Source organism: Myodes glareolus, chromosome 5 (assembly GCF_982192425.1).
Source record: "Myodes glareolus chromosome 5, mMyoGla1.1, whole genome shotgun sequence".
In the NCBI taxonomy this organism is placed as follows: domain Eukaryota; kingdom Metazoa; phylum Chordata; class Mammalia; order Rodentia; family Cricetidae; genus Myodes; species Myodes glareolus.
The window spans coordinates 13,982,237-14,006,908 of NC_142030.1; the positions used below are offsets into that span (position 1 = coordinate 13,982,237).

At 44.7% G+C, this 24,672-nt stretch overlaps 1 long non-coding RNA gene across 1 annotated transcript in view; it reads left to right on the forward strand.

Moving 5' to 3' along the window:
- Positions 1-6,774, forward strand: part of LOC125403886 (uncharacterized) — a 17,354-nt gene extending 10,580 nt beyond the window's left edge. Inside the window, exon 5 of the long non-coding RNA XR_007233106.3 lies at positions 5,679-6,774. This is a non-coding gene — a long non-coding RNA (uncharacterized LOC125403886). The remainder of the gene's footprint in view (positions 1-5,678) is intronic.
- The last annotated feature ends 17,898 nt before the right edge of the window (positions 6,775-24,672 follow it).

Below are 24,672 nucleotides of genomic sequence, written 5' to 3' on the forward strand. Positions count from 1 at the left end.
GAATGAGATGCTAAGTCACAGTCCCAAAGACTGCTAGGCCAGAGCAAAGCGGCCACCCTTCTGCCCAGGCCCAGGAATGGCTGCAGAGTCAGTGGGAAGTTCTTTCCTCCTTGGCATGAGGCTATCTTAGAGATGTCTTCTAATCCCAAGATCCCTGTGGTGGTCCTGGTGAGCATCAATGTCAAGCTGCTCTGTAGATGCTTCCAGGGGTGACAGAGGGGTCCCCATCCATATTACAATTATGACAAAGAACATTGTCATGTTTCCCTGCAGCTGCCTCTCACAGGCACTGTAGGGAGTGGAGACTCTGAGTGAACAAGTCCTAAGAAAGTATGTACTTTGTGTGATTTAAGGTGTATCTTTCCTCCTCAAATATCTGGATTAAATGTGTATTTTTACATAGGCACGGCCTGTTAAGGACTCTAAGACCAAATGGCAAAGACATTAGCCATATGAACCAGGCTCAAGAGAAATAGCAAAGCTTTTCTGGGCAGTTTGCATTAGCTAAGGTTCTCTAAGGAAACAGAACTCATAAAATATATATAAGTAGGTAGATATGTAGATAGATAGATAGATAGATAGATAGATAGATAGATAGATAGATAGATAGATAGACTTACTAGAGTGGCTTACAGGCTAGTACAACAATGACTGTCTACCAAAAGAAAGTTCAAGAATCCAGAAGTTCAGTCTATGAGGCTGGATGTCTCATCTGGTCTTCAGTACATGCCAGAATCCCAAAGAAGTAGGCTCTGATGCCTGGGAAGGAGTGGTCTTGCCAGGGAGAGTGTCAGCAAGTAGGCAAAGAGCAAGCGCTTCTGTAGATGAAAGTTTCTGTTCCGCCCGGTTCTGCAGCTGTCCAGTCCCAAAGAAGCACACAGAGGCCTATCTTAATTATAAACTGTTTGGTCTATTAACCCAGGCTTATTATTAACCAGATCTTACAATTTAAATGAACCCATTATGTTTGTCTATGTTTAGCCACATGGCTGGGTACCTTTTCTCATTGAGACATTCTCATCTCGCTTTCTCTGCATCTGGCTGGTGACTGACTCTCTGCCTTTCTTCTTTCCAGAATTCTCCTAGTCTGACTGCCCTGCCTATACTTCCTACCTGACTACTGGCCAATCAGTGTTTTATTAAACCAATATGAGTGACAAATCTTTACAGAGTACAAAAGCATTATCCCACAGCATGCTTCCTTCTTCCTTTATATAAGCTTCCAGCAAAGTGTGGTCCTATTTAAAGTGGATCTTCCCACCTCAAAAGATCCAGATTAAAGGTGGTTCTTCCCACTTCAAATGGTTTAATTGACAAAAGTCCCTCATAAGTATGCCCAGTCATTTGGGATTTAGTAAATTCCAGATGAAGTCAAGTTGACAACCAAGAGTAGCCATGACAGAGTCTAAGTATTGATAAATGATTGATCAGTGTACAGATTAGGAACTGCAGCTTCTGCCCCTGGGATGTTTACCACCCGACACTGCTTGCCTACAGAGTCCTCCTGTGGAGACTAGCATTCCCCAGCTGTACCTAATAAACATACCAAGGTTCCAGGTGGAGGTAGATGGTGTGTTAGAGAACCCCACCAGATTCTAGCTTCACTGTACAAATGTGTGTTCCTTCTTCACGCCCTCACTAACCCTAGTCAGCCACAACCCCCAACCCACACCAAGACCCAAAATCCTTGCAGGACATAGCAACACACGGTCTTTCTCAAGAAAGCTGTAGCAAGCACAGCTCCTGATTCTGCAGACAGGGCCCATGAGGAATTCTGACTCAAGTTTTCTGAGTTAAGATATTATATTCTATTATAGCACATGTAATTGCTAGGCTTTAAAATAATTAAAATATTAGCCAGGTGGTGGTAGCACACGCCTTTAATCCCAGCACTCAGGAGGCAGAGGCAGGCGGATCTCTGTGAGTTCGAGGTCAACTTGGTCTACAAGAGCTAGTTCCAGGACAGGTTCCAAAGCTACAAAGAAACCTGTCTCAGAAAAATTAAAATATTATTCTCATAACTTGAAATTCACCACTGAGAAGTTTTCATATCCACCATACATTCCTCAAAGGGAAACACTGTACCTATGCACAGTCTTTCAATTCCTCCCTCCCCTGACAAGCACAAATCTACTTTGTGTTTCTGTGAATCTTCTTAAGGTCCACCCATACTGGAGCATAGACCAGAGCTTCATTCTTCTTTATGACTGGATAGTATTCCAACTGCATCATATTCTATCTGGCATCTGTCAGTGTCCACTTGAGCTGCTCCACCTTTAGCTTTTATGAACACTGCTATGAATAGGCTCATATATTTGTGTTGTTGTCTATTTTCAATGGTCTTGGAATCTCTGCGGTTTTTATACACTTGAAATATGGACAAACCTATAGAACGCAATGTTATCTGCTATGACGCCATACTCCTTACAGTGTGTTTAGGGCAGACCTGTTCTCAATAAGACTTGGTAGTCGGTCTCTCACCACTGAATCCTGTCCCCCCTGTATTTCAGCCCAGCATCTTGAGTTATCTACATCCATTGATGTGGACTGTCCCCCAGATTCCTATGCGGGCAGCTAGATCCCCAATATGGAGGTGTGGCAGAAACTTTAAGGGTCATGGGCCTTATAGAAGGCTGTCATATGACTCTTCCTGATGAATACATTTCTAGTCACCCCAGAGACGACAAAGACAGACCAAAGAAATTATCCCACCAAGTCTAGCTTGGTGAACCAATGAGTTTATTGGGATTACTCACATGGACGACTCACAAGCAGGTGCACCACCGAGGAAGAGCCTCCCTCCCTGCAGTAAAGTAACCATTCCTGTATCCTCGGTGTGGGGAAACAGCCTATGCACCTTGTGAATCTTCATTCACCTCTGAGTCCTTCTTGCCTTCCATATGGGAATACTAGGTCCTGCCTTACAGGGGCCTCATGTGAGCGGTCCGAGTTGTGCTAATTCAAGATGGCAATGACCACATCCAACCTGGGAGAAACTGCCACATAAGAGGTGGTTGGGTTATCAAGGGTGTCACCCTCTGAAGAAGTTAACACAGTTTTCTGGGACCTTAACCAGTTCTGTTAAAAGAAGGCCATTATTTAAGGGGGTGAACCCACAACAACAATAAGAAACAAAACAAAGTCAGCAAACCTAGTTCAGGCCTCCCTCAGACTGTGCTTGCAATTCTTCCATTGCGACACCCACCACAGTGTGATGGAGCCAAAAGGCTTCCCTGGAGCCAAGCAGATGAGGATGCATGCTCTTGGATTTCAACCTCTAAATCTGAGATTAAAGCAAACTTCTTATCTTTATAAAATATTCGTTTCAGGTATTCTGTCATAGTAGCACACAGGGAGTGAAGGGACCCATTCATGCCGAGTCCTTCCTTACATATGTTGTCACACACTGTGCGCGCCTCTCTTCTGCACTCTCACTGTGCGACTGTATGACTGCAGCACCTGGACTGACACCGACAGGGCAACAGTCAACGGGCAAATGAATCCTCCTTTTCTCTGTCCCGAAAAGAAGCAAGTCAGGCCTTAATTAGGCAAAGAAGCTCCTCCCATTGATCTTGTAGTTAAAAAAACAAAAATCCAAGCAGATTGAAATGTTCAAGGTGAATCCTGGTACCCTTTCTTCTGCCACAGGAAGAATGCTGCCTGGATTGGGTGGGAATTGGAACTCAGGATTAGGCCTCTAGGAATTGTGTGAGATGGTCCCAAGTCCTGATCTGAAGCGAAACTGGTGAGTCTGATACAAGCCTGAGAAAGGAAGCATTCGCACACCCAGCATGTCTAGCAGGTCTCTGAGACAAGAATATGTGTGCACACAGTATGAATGAGTGTGCCTGAGTGTGTATCTGAACTCTGGGAGCTGAGAAAAAGCACTAGTGGCACCCCCAATGCTGGAGAAATAGAGTTAGGGAGAGGCTGCCGAAGAAAGTAAGCCACTTCCTGGACATCAGTTTTTCAGCCTTGAATGCTCCCCCAAAGATCCATGTATTGAATGCTTGGTTCCTAGTTGATAACCCCATTGAGTGATAGTAAAACTTTTAGGAGGTGGGGCCTCATAGGGAGAAGCTAGGTTACTGGGGAACATGTTCTTCAAAAGGGGTGCTGGTCCTACCCTTCCCTCCCTCCCTGTATCCCCCTTTCTTCTTGGCCTCCATTATTTAGGAACTTTACTCCAACATATGTTCCTTGCTGTGATATTCATCCCTCCACAGACCTAAAGAGACAGGGCCCATCAGTTATGAACAGAAGATTCTGACACCATGAGCTAAGATAACAAACCTTCTTCCGAGTAAATACAGCTTTGCCTTGGGTAATTTGTCACAGCAATATGATCTCTCTAAGACCTCTGAAAGAGTCGGTGTGATAAAGATGCAGAAGGTGTGGGTTCAGCACAGAGCAAGCTGGTGGGCACTTTGGTCAAATGTGCTCCCTTTACCAGCCCCAGACCTGGGTCACTTGTTATTACAGTATAGAGAGAATGGAGCTCAGTTTTGACTTGGACAGAATCACCTAAGAGTCCTCTAGGGTAAAGTAACTATGATTTTAAAAAAGAAAAAATCCAAGAGCTAGAACAGTGGTGTGAGTTCTGAATTCTAGCCATTTCAGAGGTTGAGGCAGGAGCATCCCATGAGCTCAGAAGTTCAAGAAGTTCAAGGCTACCTAGGGAAACATGGTGAAATCTTGTCTCTTGAAAAACAAGACAGGAGGCTGAAAGGTGTCTCATCCAGGAAAGGGCTGTACTACTCAAGTGTGAGGACCTGAGTTTGATCCTAGGAACCAATGAGAAAAAGTCATAGCATGGTGGTGCCCAGATTGTGCTAAAGGGGGGGGGCAGTAAGATCTCTGGGGCTGGATGCCAGACAGTCTAGTTTAATCAGGGAGTTCCCAACCAATGAGAGACATGACTTAAAATACAAAGTGGACAGCACCTGAGGAATAGCACCAAAGGTTGGCCTATAGTAGGCCTCTACATACACCAAAACAGACAGACAGACAGACAGACAGACAGACACACACACACACACACACACACACACACACGATCCAAGGTGCCACATTTTCTGTTTTCATCCTTTCGGTGCATTTAAATTTCAGTGCATTTAAATTTGTTCACTGCTGAAGTGAGGCTGCTTCTGGGCAGAGACAATCACAGCACTATTAATTGAGGGCCTTGGCCTCCCTGACCTGCCGGGCAGAGGGATCTTGAGCCTCCTCCCTCTTTCCCTCACCTCCAACTCATACACCCAGCTCTGCTCCTAGCTATGCCACTGAGATTCGAATCATATAAGAAAGCAGGAATGAGAGCCAGGTGGTGGTGGCGCACGCCTTTAATCCCAGCACTCAGGAGGCAGAGGTAAGAGGATCTCTATGGGTTCAAGGCCAGCCTGGTTGGCAAGAGCTAGTTCTAGGACAGCTAGGGCTGTTACACAGAAAAACCCTGTCCCAAAACAAAACAAAACAAAAGATACCAGGAATGAGAGAGGCCTCAACTGTACCCAATTTATGATCAAAGCAAATCACCCCAAATTCTAATATATTTACTACAACTAAATAAGACACTGTGGAGGGCTGAGAAGTTAAGGTATTTAGTGTGTTCATGTACTCTAGCCCGTGTTCACATGCACCATTCCTGCTAACAAAGGGATGACCAACCTTTATTTCAGCTCTTCATGGTTCGCTTCACTCCACCCAGTAGCTGCATCCCTGGAAACTGTGCCCTTGGGTTTTATCAACTGGAACATGTTTGAAAAGCATGAAGAAGGCATCCTGATCAAAGAAAGTCTGCAGTAAGCAAATATTGGAAAGTAGCGCTACACAGGCCATGAGCAACATGAAAAATGTTCCTGAATTGGTATGGAGAGAAAAAAAATTTCTGTCAAGCTGCTTTTGTATCATGATTAAATTTTTAAATAACATAATGCACATAAGATAAAATTTTAGAGTAGAATTTAATAAAAGTGGCAATAGCTACACAAGGGAATAGAATACAAGTAATTTATATCTATAAATCCAAACTTTATTAAGTGATGGAGCTGGAGGGATAGCCCAGAGTTAAGAAAGCTTACTGCTCTTGCAGAGGACCAAGGTCCTGTTCGCCGAACCCATGTCAGGCAGCTCACAGCCACCTGTAACTACAGATCCAAAGAATCCAAGCCCTCCTCTGGCTTCCTTAGGCAATTGCACATACATGGTGCATATAAATTTACACAGGCACACACACATATACACATAATTTTATAGAGTGAAGCAGTCTATAATTTAATCTTTAAAGCTAAAATGTAAATTATAAGTCTGTAATAAGTTCTATTTTAAAAGTCTGACGATTACTGGCTTGGGTGCAGAAACAACAGCAATATGACTACATCCAGAAGAGAACAGGCAAGACAATTACTGACAGTATAGGTGGCTTGCAAATCTTTATATTTCCAACAATTAAAAAGTCAAGAATGTTGATCACATAAATCAGCTGCCTATCTAATAACCTCTTTATTACTTATCACATCAAATGTAAACAAAAGCAAACTAAATAACTTTCAGTAAGATGATTCCTTTAAAAAATTAAGGAGGCTGGTGTAATGGCACATGTCTTTATCTATCATGGGAGGCAGAGGCAGGGGGATCTCTATGAGTCAAATCCAAACTGGTCTACAGAGCCAAGGCTGCATAAAAAGAAGCTGTCTCAAAAAAAAATAATTAGGGGCTGGAGAGATGGCTCAGAGGTTAAGAGCATTGCCTGCTCTTCCAAAGGTCTTGAGTTCAATTCCCAGCAACCACATGGTGGCTCACAACCTCTGTAATGAGGTCTGGTGCCCTCTTCTGGCCTTCAGGTACACAAAGAACATTGTATACATAATAAATAAAAAAAATTGGCTAGACAGTAGTAGCACACATCTTTCATCCCAACACGTGGGAGGCAGAAGCAGGAGGATCTCTTTGAGGTCAGTCTGGTCTTCAAAATGAGTTCCAGGGCAGCCAGGATTACACAGAGAAACCCTGTCTTGAAAAACAAAACACGAAGAAAAAAAAAATTAAGAGGACTGGAATGTTGAGTTGGTGGTTAAGCATACTTGTTGCTCTTTCAAAGGGCCTGAGTCCTTTGAGTTTGATTCCCAACACCCACATGGTGGCCTACAACCATCCATAACTCAGTTCCAGAGGATCCAACACTGTCTTCTGGCCTCCTTGGGAGCCAGGCATACACATGATACACACCTACATTCAGACAAAAGACATATGTATACATAAAAATGTAAATCAATTAATTTTAAAAATAAAATAAAAATTAAGGGCTGGGGATGTACCTCAATAACAGCATTTGCTTTGCCTGGATGAGGACTGGGTTAAATCCCCAGTCATGCCAAAAATAAAAAATTTAAAAGTGGGAGGATTTTATTTCTAGGCTTAAAATATCTTTGTCAGCTGTTAACAAGTAAACAAGATTTATGAGATGATTAAGGGCCTGGGGTCAGCGCCCTCACTCTCCAGGGAAGTCATTAAACTAAAACCCTGTATTATGGGAAAGCCTGGGACCACCCAGAGCCTGAGAAGGGACCCCACAGGGACCATACCTGTTTTGTGGTTTCACCGCAAAGTCAGACAGACGTAAACAGAGACCCCGGACTCACAAGCAGCCCCAAGTTAAAAATAGAGCAGCTGTAAACATGTTCTACTCACACAGATGGAGGGAGGCAAGAGTCTGCCTCTTGCAAAGCTGCTTTCCCATAGCAGGGAGCAGTGAGCAGAGATCCACCCCACAAATGAGCTCAGACACAGGCAAGTGCATGCACTCCTGTGTAATCTGACTGAAAGCCTCCAGCTCACCTGCTCTCTGTCCGCTCTGGGTGGCCTATGAGCCACCACAGGTGTCCTGCTAACACCCTGGCTGTGCACCTCTGGACAGACACAAAGGTCTGGCTCTGTAGCCATTAGATGGCTGATCACCATCCTGCCCCTGTCGATTATTATATGAAAATAGCCGAAGCAATTCAGTTTCACTGTCAATAGATGTCTGCTTTTACTGTCCAGCTTGACTGAAGATTGTAAACTCAGAAAAGAATAGCAACCTTTGAAAGAAGACCCAAAAGGAGAAGCAGGAGAAGCTGCGGCGAGTATTGACAGCCTCAGCACACGCCTGCCGGCGAGAACCGGTGCTGGACCACACGCCTGTCGGTCTCTAGCCGCCCTGGGTGAGGACCTTCAACTCCAGGCAGAACAAGTGATTTCATGAACACGAATGGCTCAGCCCAAGTAGAGGGAAACAAAAGTGGACTTCTGGGTGTGAAGGAAATGGACTTCCACGTGGCTAGGTTCTATTTCTCGTTGTTTCCTGGGGAACAGTCCTTTTATTTCTGATTATAAATTTTACAGGCTACACTTATGCAAACAAGAATGAAACAGGCTCTGATGGTCACGAGCCCAACATCTCTACTCAGAAGTGGAGTGAGGGAGGCTTCTTGAGAAAATTCTTGGTATATATTTTAAATTAGGAAACCAAAAACACTTTCAAGATATTAATATTCTGTATTTATAGACTAGCTACAAACTACCCAAAAGCAACTATTAAATGTTATTCAAAGGGATTTCTTTTGGGGAGAAAGAGACCACCTACCTCATTGTGTAACCCAGCCCGGGACTGTCCAGTAGCCTGGGTTGGCCTTGAACTTATCACCTTCATGCCTCTGCCTCCTAACTGCTGGAATTACAGGTGTACACCATTGTGTACAACAATTCTTCAAATGCTTTTATATTCTAAATTATTTTTCTTTTTTACAATCAAACTTACTAAGGCTTAGCAGAAATACATTCTTCTAATAATTCAACTGGGTTAATCAAATTTGCAACAATAACCAAGACACAACCCTTGCTTAATTGAATATAACAAGCCACTACCAAGGAACAATTGTGCTTTGCAGGCCATGGGAGAACTGTCTCTCATGGTGGTGACTGATTGGCAAGGGTTAAGAGCCTCTACCAAAGAGGACAAGATGTTGTTTTGTAGCACATGCAGCTACTGTGGTGTAAATTCTCCTGTGGCGTAAATCCGATCCCAACCGGTACAGCCGGCTGTGGAAGCGGGAAGATAAGCCGTGCCACACCACCAGAAAGTCCACCAGAAAGACATGATCCTTTCAAAACCCTGGAGCAGAGGGAAAAGGAAATGCTGACAACCTGTGCTAAGTGGGGTGTGTTGAGGACATACTGCTGTGTTTTCAATATAATCTAGTTGTAAGCTATTGGGTTCAATATTTAATAGTGATCATGTTTAATAAACTGTTTATAAAATCAGTTCTTGCAAGCCAGTACTCACCAACAGGCTACTTTGAGGCCTATTAATTTAACTTTGTGTGTGTGTGTGTGTGTGTGTGTGTGTGTGTGTGTGTGAGAGAGAGAGAGAGAGAGAGAGAGAGAGAGAGAGAGAGAGAAACAGAAACAGAGACAGAGAAAGTATGAGTCTCTCTCTCTCTCTCTCTCTCTCTCTCTCACACACACACACACACACACACACACACATACACACACTGGTGTGGGGATTAGAGGTCACAGCTCTCTTCTATCAAGTGGGTTTGGGGAATCAAACTCAAGACCTGAAGCTCTACAACAAGCACCCTTACCTGCTAAGCCATCTTGCTGACCACTTTTTGGGTCTTCTCAATATTAGTTTTACACACAGGAAACAATATCCTTGACCTGGGCCTGGTCACACTCATCTATGATCCCAGCACTTGGGAGGTGGAGGCAAGAGGATCAGAGAACCAAGGTCATTCTTGGCTACCTATTGAGTTCAAGGTCAGTCTGAGCTACAGAAGAGACTGTCAAAAACAAAGCTAATCAAATTCCCTAGTGTCTCAGAAAAGTGATAAAACTGAGGGTGTCAAACAAACTGTGTCCTTTAGGAAAACACAGGCAGAACTTTGCAGAAGGACAAGCTGCCGACGTGCTGAGGGTTCCTTCCCTTCCACTCAGCAGATAGTCCAATACATAGAGGTGTACAGGACTGCAGAAGACTTGCCAGTTAAGTCTCAAGCCAGAAGGCTCTGGCTTTATTCATCTATAACAAGGATGTCTTTTTGTGTCCATTTCTTTGATACATTGTGTAAATAAAAGCAGTCAGGTATGTAAGACAAAGGTATAAACAAGTTATATTGAGTCAGAAAATCCCAGAATTTATGAAATCAAGTCTGCAAGAGAGAGAGACTGCGACTGTAACCACCACGGAAACGTCACTCCCTGAGCTGCAGGTCATCAATAGTGGGGCCGGGGAGACCACTGCACACCGAAAGGAAAAATAAAGCACAAAGTTAATTATTTTTTCTTTAGAAAATCAGGTTTGGAGCTAGAGAGATGGCTTAGTAGCTAAGAGCACTGGCTGCTTTTGCAGAGGACCCAGGGTCAATTTCCAGCACCTACATAGTGGTTCACAATTGTCTGTAACTCCAGTTCCAAGAGATCGGATACCTCTTCTGGCCTCTGCAAGCACCAGACACATACATGGCGCACATGTGTACAGACAGGCAAAACACTCATATACATAAAATATAAAAAAATACAAAAAAACCCTTTAAAAATATAAAAATTTTTCAATGATTATAACAACGAAAGAGGAGAGTTGGTGAACTTGAATTACTAGATTACTAACCTAACCTGAAAAGTATGAAATAAAAGATTGTTTAAGAATGAACAATGTTGGTGGATCGACACTACAGCTGCCCAGGCCCAGAACCAGCATTACGACTTGGCCCATCTATGATCTGCTGGAGCTCGTGAAGGGGCCTGACCAGAAGACTCAAAGATGCAGGATCTGCACAATATAGGGGCAACAACAGGATAATCAAGAGGAGTTCTACTAGGGCCCAGCATCCACAGTGTAGTAGAAACCAGAGGCCTCAAACCAGACCAATGACTCTATGCAAAGAACACTTGCAAGTAAAGATGCACGGGTTTACTGCAGGACTCATAGTGCCTCGCTGCAGCTTCCATGATGACATTTTTAATTTTTTTTCCGTTTTTCTCTTAAATTTTGTTTTATTTTTGGGAGGGTACAGGGGTGGAGGGTAGGTGCAAAGCGACTGTGAAGGGGAATCTCTGTCAGCCAATGAACTTTAAGAGGTGGGACCAAGTTAGCAGAGTGGCCCTGCCCAGGGTTCCTGCTTTCTCTCTCTCTCTCTCTCTCTCTCTCTCTCTCTCTCTCTCTCTCTCTCTCTCTCTCTCTCTCTCTCCTGGTATTTCTCAACCCAAAATAATTCAACAGGACAAGGAAATGAATGGGACCAAGATATATGATGCATAGAATAAAGAAAAATTTTTTAAAAAATTATCAATGTTGGGGCTACAAAGACGGCTCCATGGTGGAGAACACTTGTTGTTCTGGTCTCTGAGGGCACTTTGTGCTCATGGTACCACCCATCTGCAAGCAAACACACACGTAAAATAAAAATAACAAATCCTTCCTAAAATTAATAAAATGAACAATGTTAGATAACAATTTTTTAAAAATTGACAATGTTTCAGGAACCTATTCAACCTCATCAATAAATTTTTATTGATGGGCCTGGGGGAACACTTCTTACATCTCAACATACAAGAAGCACAGGCAGAATTTCTCTGAGTTCGAGGCCAGCTTGATCTATACAGTGAGTTTGAGGCTACATAGTGAGACCTTGCCTAAAAAATTAATTATAATTATGTATGTGCATGCATATCTGTGCCTCTGTGTAGATATGTGCACATGAGTGCAGGTAGCCTCAGAATGCAGAAAAGGGCATCAGACCCCCTAGAGCGGAAGTTACAGGTGGTTGGTGGTTGTGAGCTGCCATGTAAATGCTGGGAACCGAGCCCAGGGGCTCTTAACTGCTGAGTCATCTTTCCAGACCCTTGTCAAAAGAGTCAGTCTTGTGCCATGTGTCCAAAGAAAAGAACATAAAGGGACAGTCAAAATACTTGAGAAAATAATAATCAAACATTTACACAAAGTGCCATGTGGCCACTAGATTGTAAACATAAGGAAAGCCAGTAATTCTGACTCATGCTTCTGTAATAATTGGTGAAGCAGCCAAAAAAGTTAGACCATACAGGAGACTACCAGTTAATACCTATTCATACATACCGCATCAAAATAATTATTTACTGAGGACCAGAAATGAGGAAGGGACAGACCACTGACAGCGGTGGGGGTGCGAGAGTGCTGTAGCTACAGACACTGAGCTGAGTGAAGGAACGGGACTTAGAGGGAGTCGCCTTCACGCTTCTTCTGAGGAGAAAATGTACCCAGCAGCCTCTGGGTAACTCATCATTATTTAAATGCACTTGTATGGTGGTCCTAATAAAACAGTGTCAAATCGAGTTCAGAGTATGAAGGGCTCTCATATCAGCAGGTCACAGTCACAGGGACATCTGTCTAGAGGCCCTCCAAATGAAATGGTCCTCTTCTCCCCCAACCGTGTTCATATTGAGCAGAAGGGGAGCCTTCTCTGTACAACTTTATACAAGTGTGTGTGTGCACTGCCGCATGCATTGTGTACTCTCTAGGTGTGTGTGTGAAAACAAAAGTCGATAGCAAGTATCTTTCTCAGTTGTTCTCCACCTCATTTTTTAGACAGATATTCCACTGAACTTGAAGCTGACTGTGTCACCTGGACTGGATGGCCAACATGCCCAAAGGATTGCCTGTCTCCACCCACCTGCTCCCAGCACTGGGGTTATAGGAGCATTCTACTGGACATGGCTTTTCTGTAGGTAATGGGGATCTGATCTGAACCCAGGCTCCCAGCCCCAGCTTCATTATTTTTACCTGATATTGTTGTCACCTTTCAGGCAAAACCATGGCTTTCAGATAATCTAGAGTTGATAAACTAAAATTTTTAGTAGGTTTTCTACTTATTTTAAATCTGTGTGTGCATGTGCACATGTGTGCATTTTTTGTGTGTGCAACTCTGGATGCCTCTGTGCCACAGTGTATGTGTAGAATTCAGAGAAAAACTGTCTTAGTTAGGGTTTCTATTGCTGTGAAGAGAAGCCATGACCACAGCAACTCTTATAAAGGAAAACATTTAGTTGAAGTGGCAACTGACAGTTTCAGAGGTTCAGTCCATTATTATCATGACTTATTATTATTATTATTATTATCATGACTTGATGGCATGTAGGCAGACATGAGGCAGACATGAGGCAGGAGTAGCAGCTGAGAATCCTACATCTTGCAGGCAACAGGAAGTCGACTAAGACACTGGATGATATCCTGAGCATAGGAAACCTCAAAATCCACCCCCAAGGTGACACACTTCCTCCAACAAAGCCATACTTACACCAACAAAGCTACACCTCCTTATAGTGCCACTCCCTATAAGAGTATGGGGACCAATTACATTCAAACTGCCACACCAATCTCAGGTGTTGGTCTTCACCTTTAACCTTTTTTGGGGGGACTGGGTCTTTCGTTGTTTAAAGATATGTGCACCAAGGCTACCTGGGCCAAGAGTTTCCACAAGTTTTCTGTCTCTGCCTCGCACCTCACCACAGGAGTGCTGGGATCACAGACACAGGATTTTAGGGATCTGGACTTAGGTCCTCAAGCTTATGCAGCAAGAACTATATCCACTGAGCCATCATTTCTGCCGTGTGGGGAGGGGGAGGGGTCTCATAGGTAAGGATGACCTTGAACTCCTGATCTTCCTGCCTTCACTTCCCAAATGATTTTTTTATGAGTCAGTAAAATATGATAGAACACAACAAAGAAAAGCAAGTCCTAGGCTATATAGATATCTATGGGGTGGGGTGGACAGAGAGAGAAAACGGGACAGAGACTCACACAGAAAGAAACTCCTGTTGTTCCTTTTTCTGTATAGACCCTGAGTCATCTACTCAGTTTCCAGACTGTCCATAAGATGCTATGACCCTGAAAACATACCTGTCTACAGAGAAACTCCACAGCACAGCCAGACAGGGATGCACTGATCTGAAATGCTCGTCCTGGTGTAAGCTCTTGGACCCAGGCACAGAGACTGAGACTCAATGCCTGGGCCATAAATTTTGCCAATCTCCTAGAAATGAGTTGCTGGGAATGTCTGCTTCTGTTACAAAATAGAATTGAATCATAAAGATATAAGCAGAAATTAGATTAGGGTATGTTTACAGGCGCCTCAACATCCAGGAAGTAGCATTTATGAGCTTGGCTTTGAATCTGTCACGGACTCTTTAAGTGGCTTCTTCAGTCTCCCTGGTGCATGTGTAATCAGCCCATTGGGGGTGGCACTTTGCTGTCCACATCACAGCAGCTCTTCATCCCTAGACTCCTCCGGCTGTCACTTACTGAGTTACTACGTCACACTGAGCTCTATCAAGCACCTCACCTGCTTGTCTCTAATCCTAACAACCATCTGGAAGTGGGTGTTGCTCAGTTTCCAGATGGTGACACTGGATCTGAGTTTGAGCAACAAGATCAGCTAGTAGGTGGCGGAGCTATGATCTGTCAGCGGCCGCTCACTGACTTAGGCTACTTTGCTTTCAGTCATTAAGCATAGTTGAGCTATGAGTGATAGGCTGAACGGTGGAGGCGCACACCTTTAATTCCAGCACTGGGGAGGCAGAAGCAAGAGGATCTCAGTGAGTTTGAGGCCAGCCTGGTCTACAGAGCGAGTTCCAGGACAGCCAGAGATGTTATACAGAGAAAACCTGTCCCAAAAATCCAAAAAAGAGAAAGAAAGTGTGATAGAGGATAGATAGATAGACAAACAGACAGACAGATGGATGGATAGATGATAGATGATTGGTAGATAATAGATAGATGATATAGAAAATAGACGATAGGTAGATAGACATGACAGGTAGGTAGTTAGGTGATAGATGATAGGTAAGTAGACAGATGACAGATAAATTTCTGTGTGTGTACTATAGGAACTGCACTGAGAAAGTATAAAGCTCAATTATTGCAGTATGCTCAGATCAACCAGAGACTCAACATGCAGAGTGAAAGCTAAAGGCTACATTTAAAGATTATACATAAAACATGAAGAGAGAATTTGAAAGCTTGTGGTGACTACTGAAATCCCTGGAGACTCTTAAATTTTCATACTGAATGCATCTTAACATAGATAATAAATGGCCTCAAAGGGACAACAATCCTCAGCTACCCAAGATGGAAAGGGTTGTGTGTTCCCCTCTACACAATTCCTCTGTAGAAGCATTAGAAAACTGCAGTTTCACAAGTTCCTAATTGCTGGAAGGTACAGAGGAGTTCATCGTACCAGTTGGCTTGGCGCATGCCTCAACTTTTCCATAATGAAAGTTTTAAAAGAATAAAGGAGAAAGAAAGAAGAATGGGGATCTACCTAGGATGGGGAAAGGGAAATAGCTGAGAACAAAGGAGAAACACTGAAAGAATAATTAATCATTTTGAGAGCAGAAGATACAGGGAAGAAATAGAAAGAGCTTTACAGCAGAGAGTGGAGCCCAGCAAGGCAGTGGAGGTCGCAAACTCCTCCAGCATGACAGCGTAGGCATGCAAACTCTAGCATTCAGAGACCTAGACCGGAGAATTACAAGTTGAGGCCAGCCTGAGCTATATAGAGGGGAACTCGATCTCAAACCTACCCTTCTCTAAAAGACAAGGCAGTTGTGGCTCACACCTTTAATCCCAGTACTCGGGAGACAGAGGCAAGTGGATCTCTGAGTTTGAGGCCAGCCTGGATGATAAGAGCTAGTTCTAAGACAGGCTCCAGAGCTACAGAGAAACTCTGTCTTGAAAAACAAAACAAAACAAACAAACAAATCCAGCAAGGCTTTTTGTAGACATAAACAATCTTATTTCAAAATGTATATGGAAAAGTTATCTTTCCGTGTAGAAAAATGACAATATAGAGTTACAACAAATATGTAAGTAACTATGTGACTGCAACTGCAACAAACTTAAGGGGAAATGAGGGTGCATCCCTCTGAGGTTACGATATACAAAGTGTAATATCATCTGACAGTGTTATGCCCAGACCATGTAGTCCCCCAAAAGGCAACTAGGTGACTGACTTTGAAACCGTCTGTAAAACACAGTAAAGAGCCTTTATTCTTACATAAGGTAGTGAACTCAGGCTCTCCATGTGTCCAACGTGTTGGCGTGGTCAGACAGCCCCAAGTCAGTTGGGGTTGGGTTTTTATAATAGCAAAGGTAGGAGTGAGGAATTTCTAAGGTTCAGGACCCCTGAGTGACTGACATTGCCTAAGGGTGTCCTGGTGAAAAGCAATGGGTGTGTGCTGGCAGGTGATCCTGTCTACAATGGTTGGAACGTTAGGAATTTCCTTTGGACGGTCTGTTCCTGGGTGGTGCCTGGGTGGTCTCAGTTTGTGGTCTCTCTTGGAACCAGGTATTGCCTTAGTGTAAACTACTGAGACTCTGGTCTCTATTGAGCTTGTCATGGCTGGGGCCTATAAAGGCAGGCTGTGATGAGCCAGACTTGAGACTGCAGGACTTGAAATAACCACTAAAATAACAAGACATTACAGCTAACAACCCAATAAGTGACATAAATGGATTCATAAAATACTTTAAGAGGGAGGGAGAGGGAGAACGAGAACTCTGCTAAAGGCCTCGTCAAGTCTTAGAGGACTGGTTCCCAGCATGCTGCTGTTGGGATGAGGGAAGGCCTGGTGAGAGACTTTGGGCGATTGAGAATGCCCTTGAAGGGGACTGGGAGCCCCTGGCCCCTTCATCATCCTCTTTTTATTTCAGGCCAAGGAGTGAGTGGTTCTGTCCCATCATGCACTTGTATCATGATGTACTTCATTGTTCAAAACATCAAGGTCAGCTGGCCACGGCTGGACGCCCTAAGTCTCAGAGAAGGCTTTCTCAGTTGGTTGGTTTGCTCTTTTTGTTTTAAAACAAGGCCTCCATGACTTCACACTAGAATTGGCAATTCTCCCATGGGCCTCCCAAGTGCTGGGATTAGAGGCCTGTGCCACCACACCTAGGGTTTCTGTATGGAAATCGTCAATCTAGTTTTAACATTTATATGATAAAGCAAGGAATTTACAGAGTAGTCACACAACCTTGAAGAGCACCACTGCCTGACTTTCAGATTTATTAAAAAGCTAAAGGAATCAAAACAGTGCTTAGTGTAGGGATGGGGCATTTCTCAGAGTACAGGGCTTGCCTAGCCTGGATCCAATCCCTTACCACCATCCAGAAAGGGTGGAGGAAGGACAGGATGGCTTAGCTGGTAAAGTAGCTCCTGCTGACCTGGGCTTATGCCCCCAAGAACTCACATGGTGGAAAGAATGTTGTCCTCTGCCCTCCACAAAGGCACTGTGGCACACCCATGCCTTATCTCCTAAACACACTCCCATACACACACACACCTACACACACACACACACACACACACACACACACACACACACACACAAATATTATAAAGCATGTCATCAAAATTTAAAACTAGCCATGCATGGCAGTACATCTCACACCTGTGAGGCTGAGATAGAAGAGACAGAAGTTCTAGTCTGACCAGCTTAGGCTACATAGCAAGAATCTGTCTCAAAAAAACTAAAACCAACAAACAACAGAAAAGATAAAAAACAGATACTGCTTGTTATGGTAAAAACAAAAATGCCGCAGGTCCCCGAGTGGCCCATAGGCCATGAGGAGCAGCGGATCCCAGGCAGGGAGCAGCGTGGCAGGTGAGAGACCAAGATGGAGAGGCATGCCATGCAGAGTAAGGTTGGATATTTATTTAGCAAGTTATGGAGGGGAAAGAAGGGAAGGGGAGAAGGGAACCGAGCAGAGAGGGGCAGGGAGAGAGAGAGAGAGAGAGAGAACCAGAGGGGAGAGGAGAGGAGCCACAGCAGCAGCTACCTCTGGTGGGGGGGGCAAGAGATGGAAAGAAAGAGGTTGGACTGGAAGTAGAAGGAAGCTCTGCCTGCCTCAAGGGTGGATGGGGAAGGGGGTGGGCGGGGCTTATCGCTTAAAGAGACAGGACAGACCATTACACTGCTGACAGAATGAAGACAACAGACAAGCTAGGAGAAAGTCATTGTGCAGCAAATACCTGAGAAAGGGCTTGTGTATAACAATGGGTCAAGGATTTAAAAAAAAAAAACAACCTTCTTAGCATATACTTCAAACACTTCACCAAAGAAGATACTCAGACTGCAACAACATCACATTATACAACTAACATTAAAAAGTCTCGTTATCTCTAATGTTGTTAAATAATATAGAGGAGAGCTGGCAGTACGGCTCAGTGGCAGAGCATTTACTTAACATGCAAAAGGCTTGGGGCTGATCCCCAGTTCCTCAGAAAGAAAGAAAGCAAATAAAAAAGAATGCTGGACTCTTGCATAGTTGAAAGGAATGTAAAATAGCACAGCCACTTTGCAAAACCTTTAAGAAGTTTTTTTTAAAGTTAAGCACAGGCCTGTGGCACACCCTTTAATCCCAGCACTCAGGAAACTGAAGCAGGCAGATCTCTGTGAGTTTGAGACCAGCCTGGGTCTACAGAGCTAGTTCCAGGACAACCAGGGCTACACAGAGAGAGCCCTGTCTCAAAAAGAAACAGACAAACAAATAAGTTAAGCATAGCATAATGGATTTTCAGGGAAGTGAACTATTCTGTATGATACTACAATGACCCTGAAAACACAACATACAAGTAAATATTAGACAGACTGAGCAGGTTGTATTTAGGAATATGTATACACACACATACACATACACACACACACACACACACACACACACACGGTATGGAATTACAGCTAAAGTAAAAGAGGACATGAATTTGAAGGAGAGCAAGGTGGGGGTATTGGAGGGCTTGAAGGAAGAAAAGGAAAGGAAGAAATGATGTAATTATATTATAATCTCAAAAACTTACAAAAGAAAATGCAAATTAATTCATAGTCATAGACAGCAAGTGGCTTAGTTGTCAACGGAAGGGTGATGGATTACAAGAGGCTTAAGTAAACTTTCAGGACTAATGGTTATGAATACTTACTGACTATAGAGATACCTTCCCAAATACATAAGAAAAAAATGTCAGATTATTTACTTTTAGTACTTTAGTATTTAGTTTGCTGTCTCTCAGCCATACCCCCAATAAAGCTACTTTGAAAGGATGGTTCCACAATCAAGAAAGACGTGCATTCGTGATTCTGACTTCGCCACCTCCTGCCATCCAGGCTGTGCTTAGAAAGCTGAACCAGGAGCTTGGTCCTGCCCTGTTTCCTCTGAGCTCTGTGCCAGGGCCTTGCAGACTCCAAATGAACACTTCACAAAGGCCGTCCGAGCAGCCTGTCTCCCTGCTCTGAATCCTTATCACTCCTCCTCATCCTGTCCCCATGTTTAGACAGCTAGGAGACGGTATGTTCTTAGGAAAGCCCAGCTTCACCCCACCCCTACTCTGAGAAAGGCATCAGATTCAACGACTGTATGAAATCTAGCACAGACAGACCAGTTTTACAGTGTTTACAGAGCTCTGCCAGAGGGGAGGCCCCACCAGAGATTGAAGTCATAAGTCATGTTATTTCTGCTCTTTTACAAGTGTAGATGAGAACAGGAAAACACTTGGCTATCACCTTATCTGCTATAATCAGGTTCAGCTGCGTGGGTTGGAAAATCTAGTCGTTTACATACGAGGATTTATTCTTTTCACTTTACAAACACCAGGAGTCAGGCGCTATTTAGTTGGCTCTTTGAAGTTATCTGAGTCTCTGCCTTCTGCCTTCTCTAGCATGTGACTTCCATCTTCAAGGTCACATGATGGCTGTTGAGGTTCTGCTCTGAGTGGCAATAGGAGGCTGGAGGGCGGGGAGTGGCTAAGGGAAGTGCCTGATCACCTTGACAGACACTGCCAGGTTAAAGAAAAGGAGGAAATGGTACCACTCCATCAGAAGGGCAGGTGTCTAATGACTGGGGTCAGAGACAGGGCAGACTCAGAACAGGTAGGTTCTGAAACAGCACAGCTCCAGTATGAGAACCCCATCTTTGGAGGGGGCTTCTCTTTCCCTGCAGAGCAGCTGCAGAAAGAGCAACTCTGCCAAGCTGTGGACCAGCCTTCAGGATTGCAGTGGAAACTGGCTTTGGATGCCTGTACTGATGTGCAGTCCCAATGGCCTTCACCTCCTCTGAACACATGCTGCCTTTAGGCTGTGAGCACACAAAGCCACACAGGGCTTCTAGGCTATGGGGCAGAAACAGAAGGAGGGCTTCTTGTCTATGATCATATTCTTTTTGTTTGTTTGTTTGTTTTCAACAAAACTTCCCACCTTACTGCCACTCCGGAGCTGGAGACCAAACCCAGGGCCTTGAACTTGCTAGGCAAGTGCTCTACCACTGAGTAAGTCCCCAACCCACTCATAGTCTCAAAAAGTGTTATTGGGTCCACAAGTTCATAAAGGTGGGCTGTCATAAAGAGTAATGCTGGAGAAATTAGTGAGTGACCATGTGGGTGCTGGGAATTGACCCATGGCTGGAGATGGGAGGATCTGTTCAATAGTGAAGATTTTCTTGGTTTGGGCTTTCTGGTCCTAGTGTTCTCCAAAACTGCTTTGTCCTCGTCAGCTCTGAGCTATTCTGTTGCTGTTAGTGAAAGAGACTAGAGAATCCAGCTACACTTCATTCCCTTAACACTTCAGAGGCTCCTGAATACAAAATCTGGAGACCTGGAAGGGACAGCCCTAGACTTTGGGCCTGCCCAATTCAGCACTTAACTGTAATACTGGAGTAGCATATTGCCTTTGTCTAAAATAGATGTTAGCAGGGCATGGTGGCTCACACCTTTTATCCCAACACACAGAAAGCAGAGGCAGGTAGATTTCTGTCAATTTGAGCCCAGCCTGGTCTACATAGTGAGTTCAATGACAGCTATGGTTATATAAAGAGATTCTGTCTCAAAAGAGAGAGAGAGAGAGAGAGAGAGAGAGAGAGAGAGAGAGAGAGAGAGAGAGAGAGAAATGAAAATGGGGGCTAGAGATATGGCTCAGCATGTAAGAGCACTGGCTGCTCTTGCAGAGGACCATGGGTCAATTCCCAGCACCCACATGGTCACTCACAACCATCTGCAACTCCAGTTCAGGGATCTGATGCCCTCTTCTGACTTCTATGAGCACCAGGCATGTACACAGTACATATACATATATGCAGCCAAAACACCCACGTGCATGAAATAATAAATCTAAAAGGAAATTTTTAAAAACTGAAAAATGAAATACATTTTAGAGAGAAGCACAGGTATAAAGCAAAATAAATGTTTCTCCTTCCCACAGCAATGCTCCCTGGGGCTCATCACAAAGTTTCTGGCATAGTTTTCTAGAATCTTCTACAAACGTGAATTTTGTTGACTGCATTTGCAGGAATATTTCTGATAAATGGTTCACTTAGTAACAATAATGACTGATAATGTATAAGATGCAGCTTATTTATATTGAACTTGGAAGCTAAGGACAATAAAAGTGGACAATTCTCCCAGAGTGCAGTTTTTGAAGTGACCACCAGGCGTCAGAACTGCCGGTAGGAATTCCGGCGACTGGAAAGTTACAAGAGGGAAAGCATCCACCGAAACCGTGGGCGACGCCTCCCTAGGCAGCTGCTTGGGCCCTTTGCCCCAATGTCTCACCCACTGGCCTAGGGGTGCTCTAGCAAAGGAAGCTCCGGAAAAACACCAGGCTGTCAGGCCATGCACTCACACTCAGCTGGCCTCCCTGCTCTCCAGAGAAACTGCTCAAAATTGTCAAATCTCCGGGACATCCCCGGGCTCAGTCCTCCTTTCACTGCAAGGCTGCTTTTTGAAGTCAAGACATCTTTCCTGCCCAAAGTTGGGGAACAGGAGGGGCTCACCCACAGCCAGCCTGTTTCAGGAGGGACATCCCGTTCTGGGTAGACAGAGCTCTGTGTAAGCAGAACAGAAGCTCTTGCCACTTCCTAGTTGACTCAGCACAAGTTTCCTGTCCAGGCCCAGGCTGCCATCTCCAGATGCTGGTAGAACAGTGCCCAACCCCCACAGGCAGCACGGGGGCATCCCACTCACAACTCCCAGGCTGCTGTTCTGTCCTCCTTTGCTGAGCCCCTGACGGGTCCCTCTATAGAGCTGACCCGTTGTGGGGAACAGTGACTCCTAGAAGCAAGCTTTCTCCTGCACCTCCCTGGATTGCCAGCATCCAAAGGGGGACAGGGCACAATTACAGGGGGGCTCCAGCATGAGAGACCTCATTCTGGGAGGGTACAGTGGGCCCTTGGGGAACAGCAGAAATGTCTTGAAGAGGCAGCCTTTTCTTTTTTTTTTTTTTTATTTTCCTGAGACAGGGTTTCTCTGTGTAGCCCTAGCTGTCCTGGAACTCTGTAGACCAGGCTGGCCTCAAACTCACAAAGATCCATCTGCCTCCTGAGTGCTGGGATTAAAGGTGTGCACCACCACCTCTCAGCTGTAAAATGTGTAGCACAGGCTGGCCTCAAACTTGTGAACCTCCTGCCTCTGCCTCCTTCAGCAAATGTTACTGGCATGTGCCACCACAATGGGCAAGGCAGGCAAATTTTTATGTGCTGTCCCAGTGGGCATTTGTCTAGGGGTTTCCTTGGACTACTTCTGGACCTTAGATGATGCACACAGAACTCAGACCCACTAGTACTGAGGGAGAGCAAAACCATATGCCTGTGGAAAGACAGGGACTGGTGGAATGTATGAGGAGGACGTAAGAGGAGTCCTCCTTACAGGAGATGGTCATCCTAGTTCTGCTTAAGATGCGACCTGCATGCTTTCTGACAGGCATGACAGGTGACCTTTTTATGTGAGTTGAATGTCCATATCTGCCTAACTGACATATCCTATATAGGCCACATGAAGCACTGTAATTATTTTAGTCACTACACTTTAAAAGCTATATACATAATTTACAATGACACATCTGTGATGCCATACACATAGTAAAAATGCTGGTTATTATTAAAACATAGGTTCTATTCACACCGAAATAAGATTACACAGGATGTTTGATGCCCCATACATAATGTACGAGCCAAGTGCTTCATGTAATAATATAAACGGGATAAAACAATGCTTACATTGGGACGGACATTAACTCACCATGCAGGGTAATAGCTGTTGCTTTGATGTGGCCTACAAAGGAATGGCAACTAGGACCCCCCATTATCCTATCACATGTGAGGCATGAAGTGTGGGAGAAAGAACCTCTTGTAGTATCACCCACACTCGAGCCCTGATGAGGGTGCCAAGAATGTGCTCCACGAAGAGAGGGAGGCTAAGCCGATCCAGCTGTCCCCCTTGCTGGCCATGTATCAATTGCTTGGTGACCCCTGGATGACACTGAGCCAGTCAGATCCCTGGAAAGCCAAAGAGCATCCAGAGATCTGAAAAGCCTTGCTTTCAGTCACAAGTGCCACTTCATTGAGCCATTCAAATGACAAGGGTTCCACGGGCCAACAGAGACTTCACAGGTCCACATGGACCTGAACTCTGGAGAAGGAGCAGTGGGTGCTGAATGGAGAGGAAGGGATCAAGCCCCACCCTGCTGAATCAAATACCTGCTTGCCCCCCCTCCTAGTTAATCATGCTTTAGGCCTGTGAGTCATCCAAGAGGTGGGGCAGTCATGTTGACTTTGTCACGTGTGGCATCCTAATGACAACAGCTCCATCCTCTGCCAGTCCTTCTTCCTAAGTGGCTCCATCTACAAATCCCATGGTCAGCCAGGCAAAGGCCAGCATCACAATCTCCAAAGTTTCCTAGTGAGGACCGTGGGGCATGTCCCTATAGAGAGTGAGTCAGGAAATTGCCGAGGGCAACGAACAAAACAGCACTTCCTGCATCCGATGCCAGCCTGGCACACAAGGTCACGAGCATCCCTCCCACACGGGCAGGTGGCCTTCCTCAGCTACAGTCACAGCTTCTGAGGTGGTGACAAATAGCTGTGCCTGTTGACATGCACAACAATGCGGAAGGAAGCATTCCTCAGCAGGTCTCAGCTCAAGCTCTGCTGTCGTGCCAGCATGCCAGCGAGAAAAGCAAACCGACTACACCAGTGGAAATGGAGAGAATGGGTCCCTGTGCTTGCTGGGTGCCTTGTGACATTTCAATTACGCTCAATACAATACAGCTGGATTATTTTTAACCTTATAGAGCCTTCCGACTTTTTGAAAATTGAGGGAGTTGAAGGATAGACAGAAGCAGAGGCGGGGCTTGCCAATAAAACAGGCCAATAAACAGCACTATTCTGATGTGGATGGGCAGAGCAAAGCATCTTTTACTCAATGGGCCACTCCAGGTACCCTCTGCTTCTCAGAGTTATACAGTGCAATTCCTCATGACACTTCCTCTGGGACTTTGGCTGGATCACAATAGCACAGTTCCAGACAATCCCATAGAAATTAAGAAATTCTCACTGCACCCACCATCTTTTGGACAGTGTTACCCAGGGTCTAAAGAAATGGATCTCAGGTCCTAATATCCTAGGTGAAAGGCAAGAGAAGCGTCCCATTTCTTCCTTGCTCCATTCCTCCTCTTCCTCTCATGCTATGAAAACCCACTTTCAACACTTGTCAAAGGCCTCGCAGTAAAAATAAACAAGTCATAGACTCAGATGCCATCTTCAGATCATGGTGCTGTAGGTTAAGACAGTGGCAACCTTCAGCACCTCCCGGTGCCTGCACATGTGCTCACATCACTCTC